Source organism: Triticum aestivum, chromosome 4D, assembly GCF_018294505.1.
Source record: "Triticum aestivum cultivar Chinese Spring chromosome 4D, IWGSC CS RefSeq v2.1, whole genome shotgun sequence".
Classification (NCBI taxonomy): Eukaryota; Viridiplantae; Streptophyta; class Magnoliopsida; order Poales; family Poaceae; genus Triticum; species Triticum aestivum.
Genome location: NC_057805.1, coordinates 282,050,528 through 282,074,174, shown reverse-complemented (window position 1 = coordinate 282,074,174; position 23,647 = coordinate 282,050,528).

Genomic DNA, 23,647 nt, shown 5'->3' with positions numbered 1-23,647 from the left:
GTTATTCCGTTGGGCCGTTTCCAGCCCATGTTATCTTTCGGCCTTCTCAGAACCCATTTATTCTTGGGCTATTTTCCAGCATTCATTTACTTACGGCCCGTTATTGTCATTTTCTTCTTGTGGGCCAAATTCAGCCCGTGGTTACAGTCGGCCCGTTTGTGGTCCGTTAATACGTTGGGCCGTTTTCATAGCGTCATCAAATACGGCCTATTAACGATGGCTCGTTATGGTCGGCCCATGAACGGACGATTCCAACTCTAGCCCGTTTACGGCCAGAATGCGGTCTGTTTGGCCTATGTTTGGCCAATCGATCATACGGCCCGTATGAGGCCCATTGATGATACGGCCCGTAGAAGGCCCATTGTTTCTACGGCCCGTAGAAGGCCCACTATTTCTACGGCCCGTAGAAGGCCCACTATTTCTACGGCCCGTAGAAGGCCCACTGTTTCTACGGCCCGTAGAAGGCCCACTGTTTCTACGGCCCGCAGGAGGCCCAGTGTCACTACAGTAAATATTAGCCCATGGTTATTGTGGCCTAGTTTTAAAAAATAGGTTATTGCAGCCACTAGCAAACCGCAGAAAAAGAACTGCACTGACTACAAGAAAAAAATAAACAAGACAACAAGGAAATAAATAAGCAAGCAACTTACACTAGGCTATCACGGCTATTACACATATTACATCCACTGGGCATCAAAGTTCTCCACCAGTGCAAATATAGGGAACACAACAGCATATAAACGCCGCAGCAAAACAAGTCCATAACTGAAACCACTTCAGAAGAGCTCAAGAAACAATATCCTGGGTACCCATAATGCTGGCAAGATGCTTAGCAAGCTTATTAACTTTCTCTTGTTTGGCGCTTAAGTCCTCCAGCGCTTGCTGTTGCACCAGGAAGTATGCATCTGAATTCTGCAGGGACTTCCTCAGTCCGTCGGCTTCCTGTCGCATAACATCTGATCGATGTCTTTCAACTTGAAGTTGAGACTCAAGAAGCCGAACTGATTCAGGCAACGAGTTCGAAGAGCTGGTGCTAGCAGTGGTAGCCAGTAACTCGAACACTACATCAAGACAGGACTTTGGGGTTGTCTCAGTGTCTTCAATATAGTTTTTATCAGCTTTCTTGGAGACCAACAGGGATGTCTCACTATCTTGAACCTTATCTGCATTACTTCCTTTACCATTGCATAACAGGGTACTCTTCTCCAATATTTTATCCGCGTTCTAAAAGAGAAACAAACAAACACATCTCAGGTTTACAATGTAGTATATGAAACTCATTTTCGTAAACCAGTTCAGTAGTAAGGTGGACAGGATAACAGCATGAAACAAACATATATCTATGTAGTATGGTAACTGTATGGTATATATCATTCTAGTTTATGTTGCCAAATCAAGATAGATATAGTTTGAATCATATCTATTTAAGACAAAGCAGCATAGACAGAATATAAGTGTGGGAAACTACACAGCAATAACAACACTTGTAATGTGCATGGCATGAGAACATAAATGTTTATTCAATTGAAACTGAAATCAACATAGAGCAAGTTACACAACAGCAAACATCCAAACACGTTGAAGAAACAGGTTTAAAACATACCTGTTGCGCCATTGGAGTTTCAATTGCATCCTCCAAATTTGAAATTAGTTGGTATCAGTAAATACAGTGATGCAAGAGCAAAGTAGTATGAACCATAGCTACGGAACCTGACCTGAGAACAATTCTTCTTCTGCTTTAAGCGTTGACTTCGGGTTCGGAGTGGTGGTCCTCGTGATTTGGGCACTGCAGTTGCCTTACTAACTGCTCGTGTTTGGGTGCTCTGTGGTGGAGACGGTGCTGTGTCAACGGGAACTGGGTGTCTATCTGCTGGGGTTGGGGTTAGAAGGGGTGTAGCTGGTTTTCTGTCCAACTGGGTAGGGGTACAATCTGCATGAGTGTGGGTTATGTGTGGTGGGGCTGGTTCTTGGGCAAGTACAACCGTGGTTCTATCTGCATCGACATGTAGCACGATCTTTTGTGAAGACCATGTTTTTACTCCCACGGATACTGCCATCACTCCCTCCAATTGAAATGGCTGATAAAGAAGAAAAGTAATTGAATGTACAGACATTGTAAGATAGACATGTGCAATGGATAGTAGGGAAGAAAACAGGGCATGAAATAAATCACATTTATGTTGTCTAAGCAAACAGAATAGCAGGACATAATTTCACATATATGATGGCTAATTAAATAGGATAGCATGACACAATTTCACATGTATGATGGCTAACTAAACAGGATAGAATGACATACTTCAAAATATGATGACTATGTAAACAGGATGACATGATATAACTATACGATGTGTCTATTAAAGTGGTTGGCATGCCATAGATCACAAACATGTCGTCGATGGAAACATGATGGCATGATATAATTCACGGATAGAATGACATAATTTAAAATATGATGACTATATAAACAGGATGAGATGGTATAACTATATTATGTCTTTAGAAAATGGGTTGGCATGCCATAATTCAGATACATGCTGTCTATGTAAACATCATGGCATGACATAATTCAAATATATGATTTATATACTAAGGAAGTGAGCAGAGGGCAATCGCATATATGATGTGTCAACTAAGGAGATGGCATTCAACATTGTGTATATGATGTAAAAACTAAGCATTGCAATACAACATATGCATTATATGAGTAATATAACCCTGCCAAGTTTGAGCATACACCTCAGGGGGATAATAGGACTGGTCATCTGCCTCTGAATCCTCCTCTGAAGAGCTATCTGTAACCAGCAAGATATCTGCTTCAGCACGTAGCATTGTCTGCTCTGAAGACCTTGTTTTCACTCCAAATTTCTCCATCACCAATTCAAATGGCTGATGCACAGGAAGAGCAGTTGAATATACAAACATTGTCGACAAAAGCAATGAGAAATACAAAAAAAAGGATGGCATGATATAATTCACATATATGACGCTTGCCTAAACAGCATGGCATTGCATAATTCACATACATAATGCCTTGCAACAAGATAACATTGCATAATTCACATATATAATGTCTTGTAACAAGATGGCATTGCATAATTCACATATATGGTAATCAGACACTAAACATGTGGCATTCACACAAAGCATGTCTAAACTAAGCAAATGACATAGGAATGCAAGATACCATACGCACGATATGAGCAACATAACCCTGCCAAGTTAGGGCATGCACCTCGGGGGGGGGGGGGAATATGACTGGTCACTGTCTCTGAATCCTCCTCTGAGGAGCTATCGGTAACCAGCAAGACATGCGCTTTGTCAGATAGCATTGTCTGCTCTGAAGACCTTGTTTCCACTCTAGATTTATCCATGACCGTGCCGAATGGCTGATGCACCGGAAGAGTAATTGAATGTACTAAAATTGTTGACAAATTTAACATGTAATAAAAAATGATGGCATGATATAATTCACATATAAGATGACTGGCTAACCAGGGTGGCATTGCAAAATTCACATATATGATGCCTGGCTAGACAAGATGGCATTGCATGATTCACATATACGATAAAGAAACTAAACAGATGGCATTGACACAAAGCATGTCTAAACTAAGCAGATGACATCTTTAATGTATACAGTAAGCAATGCAAGGCACCATATGCATGATATTACCAACATCAGCATGCCAAGTTAGAGCGAAGACCTCATGGGGTAAATAGGAGTGGTCTTCTCCATCTGAATCCCCCTCAGAACAGTTATCTTCCTCTTGATTACGATCCGAAATGGGTGGAGGGGGGGGCTGCCTTTGCGCCCACCATGGAACGACGTCTGCATGAAATTTTATTGCCACGCAAGGCTCGTCTCTTTTTCTCTACATGATCAGTTCCATTGTGTACAATAACTGGAATGCATAGGAATAAAACATAGTAAGATTATGTAAGGAGTGCATGCACAAATCCCGAGTGATGGTAGCAAACTATGGATAGACCCAAAACCAATGATAGCAGGCAGATAATAGCTTTAGTTAAAAAATACAAATAATGGCTCCTTTAATGTTTGTTTGCACCCAACATGAAACTCATAGTAGACACCGGAGATTAACTAGATAGTAGACAGATAGTACTGATTGCTGCCCCAATATGTACCCCAGAACCATTTAAAAAATCAAGTTTTAGCATTAGTTTGGACCTGACTCAGAGTCTAATAGGTGAACACGATGATAATGTAGCATGTCATCATATTAAGCGACGCATAACATAAGCAGACACGGAAGAGTGCGACCTCTCTTGCGGACCTGTGTAGTCCTCAAGGTCATCTGCTCAGTTGATGATGGTAATGCAGTTGCCGTGCCTGCCGGCAGCGGGGAAGAAGATCTGAGGCGGCGAAAGACAGTCTGGAGAGCGGATCCCTGCTGTCGTGAACCCTTCTATCGTTGGAGCAGCTGAGCTGAGGTGGAACACAGCGCCGCAGGAGCAGTACAAACCACACAAGGTTTTCTTTGACACATATCTGTAACAGAAGTAATTGAGTAAGGGCTTGTTTGAATTTGAGGATTCTAACAATGCAGGGATAGGAAATAGACAGGAATAGGATAGGAACGCACGTGCAAAACAGAGAATTTAAAAACACAGGATTTCTGCCAATCTGGGTGTTTGATTCACAACAATTGGAAGATCACAAGATGCAAAAAAGCATGGTGAGATTAAGTCAAACCACAAGAAAATGTACGGTTATAATGCTATTATGCTACTATCTCTTAGTCTTGTGCTTGATAAATAGGAATATGAAAAGGAGGAGAAGTGGAAATTAGAATTCCTATGGTTTTTCTTTCAAGGAGACACTAAAGGAACAAATCCTACAGTTTTCCTTTGCTCCATTCCTTTGCACGAAATTCATGAAAAGTAGTACCATAGGAAACTTTCCAATTCCGATGTTTTTCATTCACTTTTCCTTTCAAGCACTGGCGAAGTAGGCAGGCTTGAGCAAGGAAAATCCTACACTAAAAAAATGTTTTTGTGCTACTTCTATTACTTTGGACCCAGGCCACTGCCATACTAGCTCAACTCCCAGGCCCATCGACAAATGCACAGCTCAAACGCGCAGAGATAAATAATGATGACGTTCAAGAGATTCCATCACGGATAGCTAAGTTGCCTGGTACCTCACTACTTGTCATATAGTAGGATAAAATAATTGTATTTCCCGTTACTATGAGTGCTCAATGGACAATATATATAACATGTAGAGTAAAAAGAGATGCAACAAGTGTACAACCTCTTTGGCGAAGCCATGTCGATCTCAGCGTGATTGGGTTGGCCGGTGAGGATGCTCCGGCTGACTTTGCTGTCGGAGGAGGGGAAGAAGATCTTGGGCGTCTGGAGATGGAGCCCGAGGTACTGCTCCGCTGTGATGGAGGGTTTCGTCGTTGGAGCATCTCCGGTGAGTTGTACGACGCCGAGGCTAAAGCAGGACAAGAGAGACAACGGACAACGTTAACCTGAGTGGAATTCTAATAGCATCTCCAATACATGACGTAAAATACATAACCACAAAGTGCTAGATGTAAAATACATCAGCCGCTCATCTCTGAACTTAACTGTCGAAACTGAATTTAACTGTCGAAACTGAACTTAACTGTGGAAACTGAACTTAACTGTCGAAACTGAATTTTGCTGTCAAAACTGAATTTTGCTGTCGAAACTGAACGCACTAGCAAGGTGAGGCTACACGTCGGTCGACTGACTTTTTCATCTCTGGTCAGTCGATTTTGCAGCCGTTGGATACGAAATCAAGGGTCTGCGGTTCATCTTCAACCTCCACCCCCTGAGCCGCCAGCCACCACTAGCCAAACAGCAGCCCCCCGCCGCCCGCGGCCGGTGGTGCGCCGCCCCGCCCGCTCCGAAAACACTCCCCACCGCCGGTCCGCCGCCGCCCCGGCCATCCCTCTAGGCTCCCCCGTGCTGAGCTTTTTCTCCGGCGATCCCCACGCCACCGCCCCGCCAACGCCCCGCCACCGCCGGCGACCACCGCCCCCATCCTGAACCCTAAGATAGATAGTGGGGTACCTCTCCGGCTTGCCCCCCTCCCCGCTGCGGCTGGTTCTTCCTTCACCCAGGCGAGCCCGCCCCCCACCCCTTGAAAATCGACTGACCCAAAAGTCGATTCAGTCGACTGAAGTGTAGCTAAATCGGAGCAGCATCGCAAGCAAGAGCAAGAGCGAGAGCAGCAGCGCGAGCAAGAGCAATAGCAAGAGCAGACCAGGCAGGGGACCGAGAGCAAGAGCAGAGCAGAAGCGCGAGCGAGAGCTAAAGCAGCAGCAGCTCCTACTGATGTGGACGTCGCCGCCGAGGGAGCGACACCGTGGAGGAAGTGGCCGGCGACGCCGCCATGGATGGACCCGCGCCGTGTCGGCTCGGGACCGAGCGCCCGCAGCACCGTGAGATCGAATCAAGAAGAAAATGCGGCGATTAGTGTACAGCCACTTTGGTGGCGCCGATTAGGCCGCAGCTTCATCCGAGGAAACGGTGATGATGATGCTCTTCCGGTGGTGCAGGTGAAGACGACGGTGTGGGAATGGAGGTGGCGCGAAAGACGAGGGGAACATCGGGGCAGCTCCTTGGAGGTGGAGGACGGGGTGGCTGAACCGGCGGGACGATGAGTTCGACGACGGATCCTCATCCGGTAAGGTGGATGAGGGATGTCGAGGTGTTGCTGTGGAGGACGTCGTCGGGGAAGAGGCTCCGGCTGGGTGGCGGACGAAGCAGGGTGTGGGGTTTCGTCGCGGGTTTTCGTGGCCTCGGTTTACGAATGGGTGGGCGGATGGGATGGCAGTGGGGAACCATGGCTTAGAGACGTGCTTGTCCGAAATGTGGGGTAAGTTACGAAAGTACCCCCACTGATTTGAGGCGGTTCTTTCGGTTCAGGGGTACCACGGGCATTTCGCGTGTCGGGATTTCACAGGAGGTGGGAGTTTTCGCGCGCGTTGTAACTTCAGAATAGCAAGGTGTGGGTTGAGATGGAGGGAGTTGTCGGAGCACAATGAGACAAAGATATATCTTAAATATTTCGGGCTAACAAGGCGCGGGTTGAAGAGGCGGGAGTTTCGCAGCACGATAGACAGAGACGCTAGCTTGAATTTTCGGCATAACAAGGCGCGGCTTGAAATTTCGGAAGAACAAGCTTAACGTGTACCAAAAAAAGACACTTTGCACCTCAACACGCACAACACACACACAAACACCATTTAGACTAGAGTAAGGTACACGTGCATTGCACGCATGAGATTTGGCAACCAAATTATGAATAAATACCACATTATAGCATGCAAGCTTTGAGTCATATATGCATGATGTAGATGTTCGTTTAATTCTTATAGTTCATTTCATTCAAAATCATCTAGTTTTTATAAGAAAGCTAATCTATTTTAAGATTCATGGAATTGTGCGTCGTAAGACATAAAGTAAAAACAAATAATGGCAAATCATGTAGAAAAACATTTGGGCAATTCTAATACGGAAGATTCTTGAACAAATAAGAAGTGCTTGTGTTTTGATGTTTGTCCATTATGCTTAAGTTCAACCATGGAGTCTTCTAGATTATACATGTGGCAAAATCTGGTGGAATCTAGATGATATCCAACGGCCAGTAGTGCTCAAATTTGCCATCTTTAGACCATCGTATTCGCCTCATCCAACGACCATCTTTCAAAGTTAAAGTTACCCGCACACGATATAAAAAATATAAAATATAATATATATATATATATATATATATATATAAGGGTATAGATATAGATATGTGATACGAAAGCCGCCCATCATCTCTAATTAGAATAGTGTGTCCATGCATGGATGCGACGTGGCCAAATGATGTCTGCCATCGGTATCTCAAATTCAAATCAGTCTGACCTTGTTCAATGTGTATACATTACAACATGCTCGTTTCCAAACCACACCGCGCAGATCTCCGTTATATTCATGCATGCATGGGTTTCAAACATCAGGATCTCTTATTGAAATATTTGAATTCAACTTTACATTGATTATGACCTCACCTATTCTTTTACACCCACACAGTAGTCTTCTCTTTATAATTGTACCACTAACTTTCTCTCGTGCATGCATGCACACACACTACCAGTCGGCATTATCCATCGCACGCATACAATCTTTTTCTTCAGGTCGGTCTCCCATGAAGGCACACACCCACACACATCCCCCTCTCCATCATATCGGGCATTCTTTATCTCTCACGCGTGCATGTGCAACGATCGATGTTCCTCTATGTATGTGTGTACTCCCTCCGTTCCGAAATATATGACGTTTTAGAAAATGTCCCGACCAGGTGAAAAGGGAGGAAAGTACAGAAGTGCCCCTAATTTGAATCGCTATTGCCGTCGTCTTCCTCGCCGAGCAGATCTTCTCCATCCCAGTCGCCGCTGCTGCTTGCTTCCTACCGCCAGGATCGCCCCCCATCCCAGGGCCGCCTCTCTCCTAGGGCCACCCCCCTGTCGCCTGCGCCAATCCAGCCCCCTATCGCTGGAGGGGGCCTCACCAACTCGCCACGTCGGAGGGGGTGCTGCTGCAGATCGTTGTCCCTCTCCCAAGGCCTCGCCATCTCCAGAGAGTACTGCTTCAGATCGAGGTAGTGCTCGCCGGAGGGGGTACCGCTTCAGATCGGCAGCCCCAGGTCCAGATCGCTGCGCCCTCCCATGCTGCTCCAGGTACTGCTGCAGATAGCCTCCCCACTTGGTCCAGATCGCCTCCTGGAGTAAAAGTTTGAAAAGGGAAAGCTCAAAATACTCCAGACAAAGTTTGTTGGCAGAGTACTGTATCAATGAAGACAGTTTCAGAGTACAGGTACTGTAGACAGTAAAAAATTGATGGCAGAGTATCAATCAAGACAGAGTTTCTGAGTACAAGAACTCTAGCAGGCATACAAGACTAAAATCGTGCTCAGATGAATATGGAATTGGCAGTGAGTACCTGGAGGGCTTGAAGTAGGCAGCAACAACAACAGCTCGAAGCAGGCAGCATCTCCAGCACGACACAACAACCTGCAAGAGAGAAAGACAGTAATCAACATGGAATTTGATCTGAACTGTACTCCCCCCGAAGAAGAGGACATACCTGGAGGAGTCGGTCCCGATGAAGATGATATCGACATGCACAAGAGCATTGATCCTGGTGAAGATGACATCGACATGCACGAGGGCATTGATGCCGACGAAGATGCAGTCGGTGAGCTTCCTCATCTTCCCTATAAAGATGATGTCACTGCCAACTCAAATACTCAATGTGAAATGATCAAAATACAGAATAAAATGGATTAGGAGTAGAGTAAAGCAATGATCATTTTAGTTTGTACCGTACTCCATTTTGGTAACATGAGCTTGTACCAAATTAAACTATCAAAAACATTCAGTGTGAAACGCATTAACACGAAAGACAGTAGACAGAAACATGACACTAGTGGCTAAGCGTTGAAACAGACCTCACTGAGCATTGACAGCATGTAAACATACAGTACAATGTGTGTTGACAAACATCAAAATAGAAGGGGCATGGATGGATCATACACAGTGAACAAGCTCATCCTTCACCACCTTGTCGGTCCATCGAGCATGTCTGCTTTCCTCACCCACATCCTACATAGCAGAATATTTTCAGTTTTAGTTAACTGAATATTTCCAGTTTTAAGTTAACTGAATATTTTCAGTTTAAGTTAACTGAATATTTTCAGTTAAGTTAATACTCCATTTGACCAGTTCAATCAAGGAGTATTTTCTTAGTTGTACTTAATTCATTTGATCATTTGATCATATGATATCATTTCATACCATTTGATCATTTAAATAGGACTAATATTTTTTCATTGATGTGTTTCTTGCTGCAGTTGTTGAACAAGCAATTAAAAAAGGAAAACCTTCACTGACGAGCAAAAATATGCTGCTTATGTGGCATTGCATGCAGTGTGCATGAGTAGAGGTGGCAAATTCAAAAGAAATGATAAGAAAGACCTTGCACAATTTTTTAAGGTAGGAGTGAGGAGTATACAAAGAGTTTGGCAGAAGGCAATGGAGCAAATCGCAGAGGGTTTAGTGGTAGATGTTTCCAATCAGAAAAAGAGAAGATGTGGAAGAAAGCCAAAAGACATAAATCTAGAGAAAATCCCTACAATACCACTGAACAAGAGGTCCACTATCAGATCACTCGCTTGGCAACTGGGATGTAGCCCTACCACACTGCACAGAAAGTTCAAGCTAAATTTGATAAGGAGGCATACAAACTGTGTGAAGCCAGCTCTGAAAGAAAAAAATAAGAAGGACAGGATGAATTTTTGTTTGTCAATGCTTGATGAGACAACAATAGAAACTTCAAGGCCTAAATTCAAGACAGTGCATAATGTTGTGCACATTGATGAGAAATGGTTCAATATGACGAAGAAAAATAAGACCTACTATCTGTTGGATGGGGAGGAAGAGGCTACGAGGCATATACACGACAACTGTATTGGCAAGGTGATGTTCTTGACGGCCGTTGCTAGGCCAAGGTGGGACAGTGAAGGAAACGTGACCTTCTCTGGGAAAATCGGTATCTGGCCATTCGTGAAAGAAGTTCCTGCTCAGAGGAGAAGTGAAAACAGGCCCAGAGGTACAATAGAGACGAAGTCAATAAAGGTCGATAGAAAAGTGATGAGGGAGTTCCTGATAGAGAAAGTCTTGCCGGCGATACAGGCCGTTTGGCCCGAAAGTAATGCTGGATAGACCATCTACATTCAGCAGGATAATGCTAAGCCCCATATCTTGCCAGATGACCCAGAATTTCTAGCCGCTGTCGCAAAAACTGGACTTGACATCAGAATAATACAACAGCCCGCCAACAGTCCTGATCTAAATGTTCTTGACCTCAGTTTTTTCAACTCGCTGCAATCCCTAACAGATTGTCTGAGTCCTAAAACACTACAAGACCTTATTAAGGGTGTTTTGGAGGAATTTGAAGGCTATGAGGTTTACAAGCTCAATAGAATTTTCCTAACTCTGTAGACATGCATGATTGAGATCCTGAACCATGCAGGGGCAATGAGTATAAAACACCACATGTGAACAAAGAAAGGCTTGAGGGTCTTGGGCAGCTACCTCCAAGACTATCATGCCCTCGAGAGGTTTACACAAACGCCCTACACAATCTAGAGCTAATGGAAAGGGTTCAGTAATGGAAGAAGAGGCATGAGATGCTTGTTGTCATTAGACCGGAGATGCTTGTTGTCATGAGACCTAAGATGTTTGTTGTCAAGAGACCGGAGATGCTTGTTGTCATGAGACCGGAGATGATTGTTGTCATGAGACCTGAGATGTTTGTTGTCAAGAGACCGGAGATGCTTGTTGTGAAGAGACCGGAGATACTTGTTGTCATTAGTCTGGAGATGCTTGTTGTCATGAGACCTGAGATGTTTGTTGTCAAGAGACTGGAGATGCTTGTCGTCACGAGACCAGAGATGCTTGTTGTGATGAGATCTGAGATGTTTGTTGTCAAGAGACCTGAGATGAGGCTTCTGGAGTATATTTGTTGCATGCTTGTGGTTATTTGTGTGGAGATAACTCCCTTGTTTTTTAATTTTCTGATTTGTATGATCATTTGTATAACTCCTTGTTGTGATAAGTTTTCGAATTTTCTGATTTCTATGATCATTTGAATAACTCCTTGTTTTGTAAAGCCTCTGTATATAACTTCTTATGAGGAGAGTAGTAGGAGGGGAGAGGCTCTAATTAATTTAAATCTAAGAAATTGGTACTGGAAATCAGCTTGCTTGTTACTCCTAAATAACTGAAAAGTTTCAGTTCAGTATCTCTAAAACAAAGTACTCCTTCTGCAGTGCTATAGTACTGTTGTCCTCCCTAATTTAACAAGTATAGTATGAAATACTCCTATCTACTCCTAGCATTTCCTAGCAAGAAATTTCAGCAAGCAATCCATGTAAGAAATTTCAGCAAGTACAATTTCAGACTGCCGAACGGACCGCCGGCTATGGGACATTACTATGGGATACTTATGCCAGAAATCGCTCTGACCATCTAGCTTAGTTGCTCTAACACATGTTAAATTCAGTTAAATACTGGCAGCAAGCACTACTCCATGTAAAGCACCAACAAATTTGGGGTGCACAAAATTTACTGAACGGGCTATAGTTTTCGAATCAGAAACGCTAGCATTTCCTGCAGTTCTGCATATCAAATTGATAGTTTTCGAATCCATGTTGCTGTACACATAGGAACTACTCCTAGCATTTCCTGTAGTAGTCGGTTACTCCAAATAAATTTGATATGTGAACAAACAGGTGCCTCTTCAAATAAATGGAAGCACAAATATAATAAGTGTCCTGTGTTCTTCTTTGTACTCCAAGTCTCCAGCTATAGCTGTGCAAGATGAAATCCTATCATTGGTTGTTACTCTGTGTTGACTGAAAGAAAATGGCAAGCTGTACTACTGTACTGTAGAGGAGGCCCTTAAATCTCTAACTCATTTTTTTACAATTCAGTTAGTCATCCTGTGTCTGAAACTCTGTGTTGACTGAAAGAAATGGCAAGCTACTACTGTACTTTACAGGAGGTTTCTCTCTCTCCTAGGATATGAAATTTACACAGTTAACATATCAGCAAGGTTAACTACTCGGCAGCAAATTTGATCTCGACGGCCACAACTCAGAGCAGCAAGCAAGCACGAGAATTGAGTAGCACCGCATCAGGGGAACGAAATCGAAATTGAAACAAGAGAGTGGTAGAGGGAGGCGTGGAGGAGAAGGGACCTTCAGTTGCTGCTGTTGGTCCATGGCGTCGGAGCAGGTGTTGGTGAGTTGTTGCTGCTGGGCATCGTCCCTAATTTCACCCATGACCATCACTTTGACCTTAAACTTGAGTTCTTGCTGCTCCATGGCTGGGGTCGTCCTCCTCTCCCTGCATCGACTGTGCGTGCGTGAGTCAAGGGAATGGAAGGGAAGGGAGGAAGGGGGCGGACCTTGGTGGCGTCCCGAGCAGGGGGGAGGGAAGTTCCATGGACCTACCTGTCACGGTGCACGACGGCGGGCACGCATGAGAGGGAGGAGGTCATCGATGTGCAGCAGCATCACCGACGCCGGCTTCTTGGTCTCGATGAGGTCGCCGCATAGACGCGCAGCCCCACCCAGGGCACCCGCAGCCGGCCAAGGCATCCTTCCCGGGGGCCACTCCGCTACTCCGCTCCATCGCCGCTCCACTCTGTCCAGCGCTGCTCCGTCGCCCAGATCTAGCGTACGTGCACGCGGATCCGGCGTCGGCGCCCACACCAGCTCCGCCGCCAAAAGCTCTTCACCGGCGCATAAAAAATCACTCTTTTGACCTCGGGATGGGAAAGGAAGGAGAGGAAGCAAGCGGTGGGAAAGGAAGGAGAGGAAGCAAGCGCTGGGCTGCAGGAGGAAGAACACGGTGGGCTGCCGGAGTGAGAATGCAATGGGCTGCGATGGCCGGCGGCGATGCGGAGAGGCGACGAGGGAGGGGAATGAGAGGGTGTGGGTGAGAGTGGGCAGCAAGTGGATGGGAGTGCGCAGGTGGGAGGGCATTTTCGGAAACTCGGGAAGTTTTGTAACGTAGCCAGATTTACACCATGATCGCTAAAACGTCATATATTTCGGTACAAAGGGAGTATATAGCTAGGTCTTTCATAGTTTTCCACACAAACCGATCAATCGATATATCCAGTGAGGTCTCACCCTCTTTTCCACATCCACATCGATCAATCTATACCTCTCTATATAGGATTAACATATATAGCTAATACACCCACATTAATTATATATCCAACGTCCCCCTCTCATCATCCATGCCTTCTGCTTCATCTCTCAGACGCGTGCACAATGGCGAAGACAGGGGCGGTAGGGGCCCTGCCCCCCTCTCCCCCTAACATCACTATATATCAAGGCTAATATGAATGTGATCATTAGACAATTGCTGCTAAAAATGGTTTAAGTTCATGAATTGACCCTCCTCGTAAAGGATTAGCAATGCTTGCCCCCCTAGCTCATTTATTTTTCATGGCTCCGCCACTGCGCGCAACAGCGCACGTGTTCGCTCCCTCTCTCTAAATATCGATCTCGCACTTGTGCATTCCTTCATAGTCTCCCTCCACTCGGCCCCTCACACCATCTTCTAGCCCCCACCGGATTTTGCCACATGTACAATCTAGCAGACTCCATGGTTGAACATAAGCATAATGCACAAACCTCAAAACAACAGTGGTTCTCTTTTGTTCTAGAATCTTCCGTATCATAACTGCCTAAACTTTTTTTCTAGTTGAATTGCCATTATTTATTTTTACTTTATGCTTTACAACGGACATTCCATGAATCATAAAATAGATTAATGGCTTCTTTGATTCAAAGGATTCTCAAAGGAATTTTGGAGGATTCTAATCATTAGGAATTTTTCCTATCTTGGTTGTTTGATTCGTAGGATTGTAAACCATAGGAATTTTTCCATATGATTCATTTGCACTAGATTTCATAGGAAACATCCCATCCACTCAAACCTCTTTGAAAGAATTCTGCGTTTTTTCTATGCACAATCAAACACTCGTACAATCCTGTAGGATTCAAGATGACATTCCACTATAATCCCATGTTTTCCCTATTCCCGCGTTCTTAGCTTTTTTTTATAAAAACTAATTGATGTTGAATGAGATGAACTATAAGAATTAAACGAAGGGCTACATCAGGCATATATGACTCAGAGCTTACATGCTATAGTGTGGTATTTATTCATAATTTGGTTGCAAAATCGGATGCGTGCAATGCACGTGTACCTTACTAGTACTTCGAGTATGTGAAAAACACGTAAATTAGAATACCAATGGCATGCTACACAGTGTCTCTCTTACAGTTCATGAAGCCACGTGGCACATGTGGAGGCGTTGTCGCGACCTCCTTGCGTGGATTGATCACAGTGACGTGCTGCTGGTTCCAGAAGAATGTACTCGTCCTCCCTGAGCCATACTGGCGGTACATGCACGAAGTGAAGATGTGCACGCACGCCACACATGCACTCATTCCCTCGCACGCCCACGCGGGTACACGGGCGGATGCAATTTTGTACCAAGATCCACCCCATGTGATCATTTGACGCATGTAAAGTCGTTCACTTCATTGATGGTCAATTAATACAGCGCATGCAAATTGATTGGACGTGAGGGCAGAAGAAAGACATTATTACTCCACTGCGCGTGTGCGAGTAGTTAAATCGTGGGTTGCTAGTAGTACTTCCATTGGTCTCCTTCGTATTTTGTGCCAATTTTTGACAGTAACATAATATTTACGCATTTGAGCAGTGTAGTACTTGAAATTTATGTTCCTCTAAACTCATCGGGAGCCGTTCCGGGCCTCGAAACCAAAACCATCAATTAATCTTTACCTTGTTCCCATCACATTCGAAAGCCTGCTCACACCTACTAGTATGTACCAAACCTGAACGTGTTCCCACTATGCAGGTATTAGTACTAGTGCTAGTACTTAGGTTATAAAAAGGGGAACTACCTAGCCGAAAATTACTCTACCTTTCCTCCTCATGAGTGCTTCTTCTTCGTCCGTCGTTGCCATGGCCGGTGAGCAGAGCTCTAGGTCGAGAACTACTTGTAACAAGGGAGCAGCAACCAAGGCTGTGGAAAAAAAGAGAGGGCTCGCTGCCACGCAGAGACCTCGAAAGATCTCTCACACGCAGGCGATGGCTCCCAGGAGCGCCCTAGCCGCGAAGGCGAACATGCCGAGCCGGCGGAGCTGGAGTCGTTATCCCTCGACGGCATGCCCGATCAGCTCAATAAGCAGAAGGAGTTCATCCAAGGCTTGATGGAGTTGCTGAAGGAGAGCCTCGATGACATGCCCGCTGAGCTCAATCATCAGGGGGAGTTGACCGCCGGCTTGGTGATGCTGCTGAAGAAGAGCATTGCCTCGGAGAAGAAGGCGACCGGTGAAATCCTGCGACTTCAGGAGGACAAGGCGAACAGCCACGAGATCGACCTATTGAAGGAGAAGAACGCCGGCTGGAAGAAGCTGCATGAGAATAGTATTTCCTCGATGAAGATGCTGCAGGCCCTAGTCATGGAACAGAAGGAGGAGTTGGCGAAGCTCCGCATCGAGCACCCGGCTGCTGTCAAGGTACGTAATGCGGCCGTGGAACAGATGATGAAGGATCGCGTCGAGAAATCCCGCATCATGGACAGAATGAAGAAGATGGCGGAGGAGACGCGCAAGGAGATGGAGGTCGTGGAGGTGATGAAGAAGCAGTTATGACTCCGCGGCGAATTAGATCATTTGGGGTGATAATCTTCTTCTTCTTTTGCTCCTGTGTTTCATCTTTTGCTTCGGGTGTTTCGCCGCACGTGTCACGTTCTCTACGAGGCATGAATAGAACAATGTTTTTTTGAGGGAATGAATAGAACAATGCTAACAATGAGATGACTAGCAAGTTAGATCATTTTTATCGCCATATGGCACTGGGCTGCCGTGTTTCGTGCTCCTCCGTCGCAGTACTACTCCAGTGGAAAACTTGAGTATACCGCACGGTTCTTTGCTCCTCCTCGATCAGGTCGTCTGCACATTTATACGAGCAGTCAAATCACAAGGCCCCGTCTTCCAGCAGGAATGAGCCGCCAAATCATGAAGGCCCTCGCCTCTCGTGAAACCGCCAAGCTAGACTGCCCCGCCCTCTAGCCTTTTAAAAAATGTATACTTTTGTACAGCAGTAGTATCGATGGATTGCGCCATGGAGCAAAACTTGAAATTAAAAAAAGGTGGTACATATAGAGAGCGCTCGTCGCCAAATTATGCATATAGTACTATTAAAAAGGCTAGTCACAATAATGGTGTCCAGCACAACCCACCCCTCAAATAAAACTAAGAGGGTGCTTGGATACGTTTTAGTCCCATGACTAAAAGTAGTGGGACTAAAACATGCTAGCCTCACCCATGCTTGGATCCAAATACTAAAAAGGCTAAAATCAAGTTAATGAGCATTTATTATCCTCCAAACCCTCCAATCCAGAACTCGCCTGTGTTAAAGGAGAGGAGTTAAATGAGTAGAGAGAGGACTAATCCACATTTTAGTAGGGGTACCCCTGACTAAAAATTTTTAGTCTCAAGACTAGTTTTAGCCCCTCTTTAGTCAGGGGTGCTTGGAACTTTAGCCTCTTAAAGAGACTATTTTTAGTCAGACTAAAATAAGTCCCTTGGATCCAAGCACCCTCTAAGCATCCTGGAATTCTTTGACAAAACTAAGCACCCTGAAATTCTTTGACAACTAAACTGCTGGCTATATGATGTTGGCCATATATATTGTACGTATATAATGTGAAGAAACGAGTGGTAGTACTATACCAACTAAAAGATGAAATGTAAGAAATACTAGTATGTACGTACTGAAGAGTTAAAGTAACGAGAAGAAACATAACATAGTTCTGCTGGGGGCTCAGCACAACACACCCCTCAAATTAAATTAAGCACACCTGAAATTAAACTTTGCAACTATTCCGGTAGACACTGCATTAGAACCACCATGAGCAACGACACTGCCACCTTACTCGGAGTCCTCGTCCACGTCCTCGACTTCGTCCTTGTCCCTCTTCCTCTTGGCCGATACTTCTTTGCTTGAACCGCACACTTGGCTGTTGCTCTTCATCCAACCCTTGTAGATATTGAAGCAAAGGTAGCCATCCATTGCAGCGTAGTGGATGTGGTCTATATCTAGTACATTCCGCTGCCATGCATGACGATGAAACGTGTATGGAGGTTTCTCCAGTTTACCGTACGAAGGATGAACCATGGCTCCTGCCAGGGTCAGCATTGAAGGCTGACGAGAGGACACCAGCCGATTCTTCTGGAGGTCGAAGGTGTTGCCTACAACGAGGCCTATCCGACGCAGGACTTCTTTGTCGTTACCAAAGTCTACAGTAACGAATTTGACTAGGTTGCTCTCGAGGAAGTCCTTAAAATCCTGGCACTCAACGTCGGCATGGCATATGTGGTAGACCAAGCATAAGTCATGCACGCAAACCTGGATCACGGCGGGCTTCTTCCTCTCTTCGTCCTTTAGATCCTTCTCTCGTCCCAGGACTGTGGTGTACTCAACATCTAGCCCAGCGACCCACTCATCATCTGAGTCTTCGAACATGCGTCTGAAGCGAGAAAGGCATCCTTTCACCGTCGCGGAAGAACGGGTGTAGATGACGTCGAACTCATCGCCGGTGATGGTTCTAACCTTGTACTCACCGCCGATCATGGAGATTTGGGACGCCATGGATTTGGGAGGAGGGTTAGGATTAGTGGAACTGCCGTAATGTGAATGGACGGGACGACTAGGAGCGAACCGCCATAGTATTGAAGGACGTGCGGGGACGAGTAGGAGCGAACTGCCAGCGTGCGAACGGCAGGGTAGTGGCTTTCCATTCTCCCATGATACGGGCTTCCGAGAGCCCTTGGATCTGAGATCGAACGGTTGCATGGCGTTATTCTAGACCTATGGGTGAATATCCTATCCTGGAGGGTTATTCTGCAAATTTTCAGCAACTTAGCATGCGACCGTTTGATCTCAGATCCAAGGGCTGCCAGCAGCCCGTATCATGGTCGCGCCTACCACGACCGTCGCGTCGCTCGCGCGGTCGCGCCCTTGGAGATTTAACACGGTGCGTTAGGCTATCTGATGTTGGCATGTCATACATAGTCATCACTTAGTCACTCATACTACAACAAGGTTGGCTATAAGTGTAATTTTTTTACTCCTCTCTATCTCTTTCTTCGTACTCCCTCCGTCCCATAATATAAGAACGTTTTTGACACTAGTGTAGTGCCAAAAACGTTCTTATATTATGGGACACAGGGAGTACTAGTATTTATTGCATTTGCCAAGGAGTGACCTCTTCCAATGAAATGGTGTTGCTAAGTTTGCTTCATTTAATTAGCTATAGACTCAAAATTGTCTTTTCACCTAGGTACACGCGCTTAGCACCGTTTCTTCCTTGGGTCACCAAACTAGTCTCTCTCTTCTTGATTAACTTGCCACATCAGACTTTATGCCTATGTGGCAAGCTTAAGCACCTGTAGGAGCAAGTAAAAGTAAGTACAATAGTGCGCTTTACATGGCATTTTTGCATATGTGGAGGAAAGAGAGGCAAGGAAAAAGTGGAGAAGTGGGCTCTCATGCAAGAGCCAGCCTCTACTACATGGTGGAGCATTGGGAGAGGCACCTGTATGGAGGTGGTCAGGAATCGGGAGACTCACGCCGGTCGTAGCGCCGCAGTTAAAATGATAATGGCAAGTCAAATCACGGGGCCCCACCTGTCCAGCAGTAACTCGCTGTCAAATCACACAGCCCTACGTTTGCAGCAGCCTACTCCCTCATCTTCTCGCGTCTCTGTCGAACCGACTAGGCGGAACTGCCCCGCCTACCGCGCAGGAAAAGCCCCGCCCTCGACTTTTAAATACAACTACATCCGCTTAAGAATCCAATGATATACTTTTTGTGACATAGTAACTCATATTTAGTTAGTCAAATGGATGACCTAGAACTACGTGCAGGCCCTATAAACCGAGACGCCTAAAAATAAAAAAACCAAGACGGAGAGGGTAGTTCAGCACGTATCTTTTAGATCAATATAGTCGGGATTCACCAAGAGCAAAACCAAGTGGTAGGCTGCTCCTGTCGTGTTGGCGTAGCAACTCAAGCAGGGTCAGTCCGCACACGAAATGGCGACACACTTAACAGGACCCCTTTGGCCGACATGTGGCTCATCCACCGTCTTGTTCCACGTGCGATGCACCAAATTACAGTTCGGAGCAGCGGTTGGAATTGGAGGCACCCCGGTCGTAGCGCCGCAGTAGTAGAAAATGAGCGATGAGGGGTCAATCACAAAGCCCCACCTTTCCCGCATTAAGCTGGACGGACGAAGCAACCATCATTTCACTCTAGGGCGCAAGAGCATAAAGAAAAGAGAAAACAATGATGCGTGCGGCAGCTACCTAGGGCACCCTAGGGTAGGGGTCTCCCTCGTCTTCTCGCGTCTCTGTCGAACCGACTAGGCGGAACTGCCCCGCCGCCTACCGCGCAGGAAAAGCCCCGCCCTCGACTTTTAAATAGTATACAGTATACTAATTTTGTATCCATGGATTGCGCCCGCGCCATGGAGCAAAGCGTCTAGAAAACGGCGGTACACATGTACGGAGTATACAGCACGCCCGTCGCGTTCGCGTCGCACCCCAGACGGTCGGTCGGTCTGGCACGCTGCTCTCCGAATGGAACGCGCGTCATATTGCGTTTGCACACACATGTGGGACGGCAATTGAGAACCGACCATAGGCACACTCCCCGGCCCCGCAAGTCGGGTGACTTAATAGAAGAGGGAGACGAGCGATAGTACTAGAGAAGTGTTGTACTACGTTGGTGCCTGGACGATCCCTGCAAGACACGGAAGATCAGTTCGTCCATGCATGTGACCAGACTCCAGCAGACACGCCTGGATTGGCTATCGTCTACATATCGTGCAGGCTGTGTTGTACATGGCTGTAGTTGTGGTGAGAAATCTAAAAAAGGTTTCTTGTCATCTCGCAAAATTAGGTGTCATGTGCTTCGGATCACTGCGAGGGTTAAACAGCGACAACTGAGTTGGGCTAGTCATTGGGGGCACATGCACGAACAGTGACTACTCGGCTGCCATCTAGGTCAAGCCGGCTATGTTAATTAGGACATCTATCGACGGACCCCTTTTCTACGAGTTTATCTTTAATTTGAGCTTTGTTCCTCGTCTAGTTTGTCCGTCGGGATTCATGTTGTCTCCTTTGGGCAGTGAGGTTATGATTTCTTGTCATGTGGCATTTTTTCGTGTTATATGTTATAATCCGGCGCTTCAGATCAAAATGACGACAACTGCGCCTCCGGGCCACGTGCATGAAGACTTCTCGACAGTCATTGACGAGGTCAAGCCGGCTCCGGTAGACAAAAGAAAACTAGTACTACTCCACTATATAGGCAGGAGCCTCCGCGCTTGCTTGCTAGTGTTGCTCTCTTCACACTGTCTCGGCCTCTCCAGATCTAAACACGACAGCGGTGGCCACACTCTCTCTCTCTCTCTGCTCACCGCTGGTCACAGATCCAGCCGGATCCTCTCCGCCGGGGAAGGTGAGAAGGTGCAACGTTCACGCGGTCGTCCTCGGCGACGGCTCTTACCCACTGCTGGGCGCGTCCCGATCAGCCTGCCTTGCCGTTCTCTCCCAAGCACCGCTGGCGAGGGAGGGCCTCCGACCCCTTCTTCCTCGCTGCCGTAGTGTGGGCAGATCCGGCCTCCCGCCGCCCACCTAGCGACATCCCGGCGACCATCAGGTATAACTTCCTTCGAAACCGGCCTTGCTCTACTTCCCGAGCTCCTGACGTCGCTGCATTTGTATCTTTTACTATTTCTCAGGCCCCCTCGTAGATAGGATCGATCGGCTGTTCGAAAACCACCTAATTTTTTTACGTTTAAGAGGTAAAACTAGTTCATGCACTCGAATCTAGTACTACTTGGTTCAAACAAGGAAGAAAGGGGGTGGGGGTGGGGGAGGATTTGTTACCTGAATCTAGGACTTGGTCGAAAGAGGAAATAATGGGGGCGAAAAGTAGCAGAGACTGGCTATCCAACTGGTCTCTAGGTCTAATAGGGAAATAAAGGGAAACGCAGTACAAACTCAATATAAACCCGATCTATTGGTTGAAAAAGGAAAGAAAGTGGGGACTGGGGGACAAGTCAACAGAGTAAGTCCAGCACTAGATTTGCTAGCCTCACACAGTATAAGGTGGCTATACCGAACAAAAATGGGACCAACCCAGATATCCTGTTCTGATGTTTGTTGCCCCGAGCCACTCTTATGTAATGCCACTGGTAAAATGTAGCAGTCGCACTGTTAAAAGTAAGGACACGTTAAACCAATGTTGTTTTCAATGTAATGCCTCCAGTAATATGAATCAATGGCACTTCTTTACATGTCCTGCTAAAATTTCCCATTAAGATAAGTTGGTTCTTTTCGTTAGAAATGCAACTGTCCTGGTCCGCCTACTCTCCCGTGCCCAAAGTAATGTCGTATTTAACGGTTGTCATAGTTAATCCTAATGCCCACACTAATATCTAGCAATGCCAGTGCTTTAGAAATTGCTACTGTCCTTGTAGGATTGCCATTCAGATAAGGAACATGCTTCTTTTCATTTGATGCATGTTTCATCACTTGTTAGTCACCCTCCTTTCCACCTTTTTTGTGCAAACAGAGATATACATTTCACGCTCGATCTTAGTTGAACTGCACAAATGATATCCAAATTATAGTTGAGCATTCCAGGAGCTTCACAACCAACCTTGATGTTGCTCAATTTTATTGCAACTAATGAAGAAGAAGCTCTGTGGGTTTCGTTTTCTGATGGAAATGGAACCGGGGCTGGAGCCCTTTTCTTAAAAAAATTGAAGAAGAAGCTGCTAGCTCACGGGACATTGCTTCATTTTAGGTGAACTGCACCAAAAGGTCCCATGAATTGAATCATCCATGTTGGTGACTGAAAGAGCCAGCTTCAGCATCCCAGTCTAAGCACCCCCGGCCTCCATCCTTGCGACGCACGGTACACCTCGTTTGCCACCTGCTCGACCCTAGTGTCACTGATAAAATGAAGTAATAATACAGTTAAAATAGAGCGAGTGTCATCTCTATCATTTCATTTCCAATGTAGATAAAGAAAGTGCTTCTCTTTGTTAATGTATGTTTCATCAACTAGTCCCATTGTTAATGCTTTAGCGTTTCTGCAAACTGGGGTGCTTAATTTTAGTTGATATGTACAAAAATAGAGATTTGAATGTCTCAAGGCGCCTCCTTGTACTACCGCTGTACACTGATGTTCATCACTGGCAGAAGGTGTATCTGGGAGACTTGGGACGATGTCCAGTATGAGGCGTACCGTATGAGGCGTCGCAGGGCCCATCTCGCCCTCGCAGCATGGCATACTATGATACTATCGCAATATTTTCTTCTATTTATTTTGTGTGTTTCATCAACTAGTGCCACTATAATGTAATCACGCTTTTTCATTATCTGTGCAAACAGGGTTATTCAGCTGCATTTTGGTGGAACTGCACAAATGTACGTATGGAACCAGCATATATGCAGAGTGCGAGGTGTGCCAAGTAAAAATTACCGACACCAACCATGCTGCATGCACGCATTGGCATCCACCACCACCAGTGGGATGTGTGGCGCTCTCTGTGGACGGATCTTTCTCGGCAGCAAATCATCTAACCAAATACTAGTAGCTTATATTGGCAGTTTTCTAGGGAGTACTCTTTTCTGAAAGAAGCACCAATCTATTTTTCTTTATTTGTACACTGTGTCACAACTTTGACCCAAAGGTCCAGAGCTATTTTAGGGTGATTGGCGTAGTACTCGGAGACTGATTGTAAGCATGATTTTCATTAGCTGTCACACTGATTGTAAGCATGAGCAGGTGGAAGATTAGGTTAGTGCGAAGCATACCTTAAACCCTACCGCCGTCGTTGAAACGAGGCGAGTGTCGAGGGAACCATGGAGAACGGCGGGGAAGCCACGTCGCGCCATCCGGCC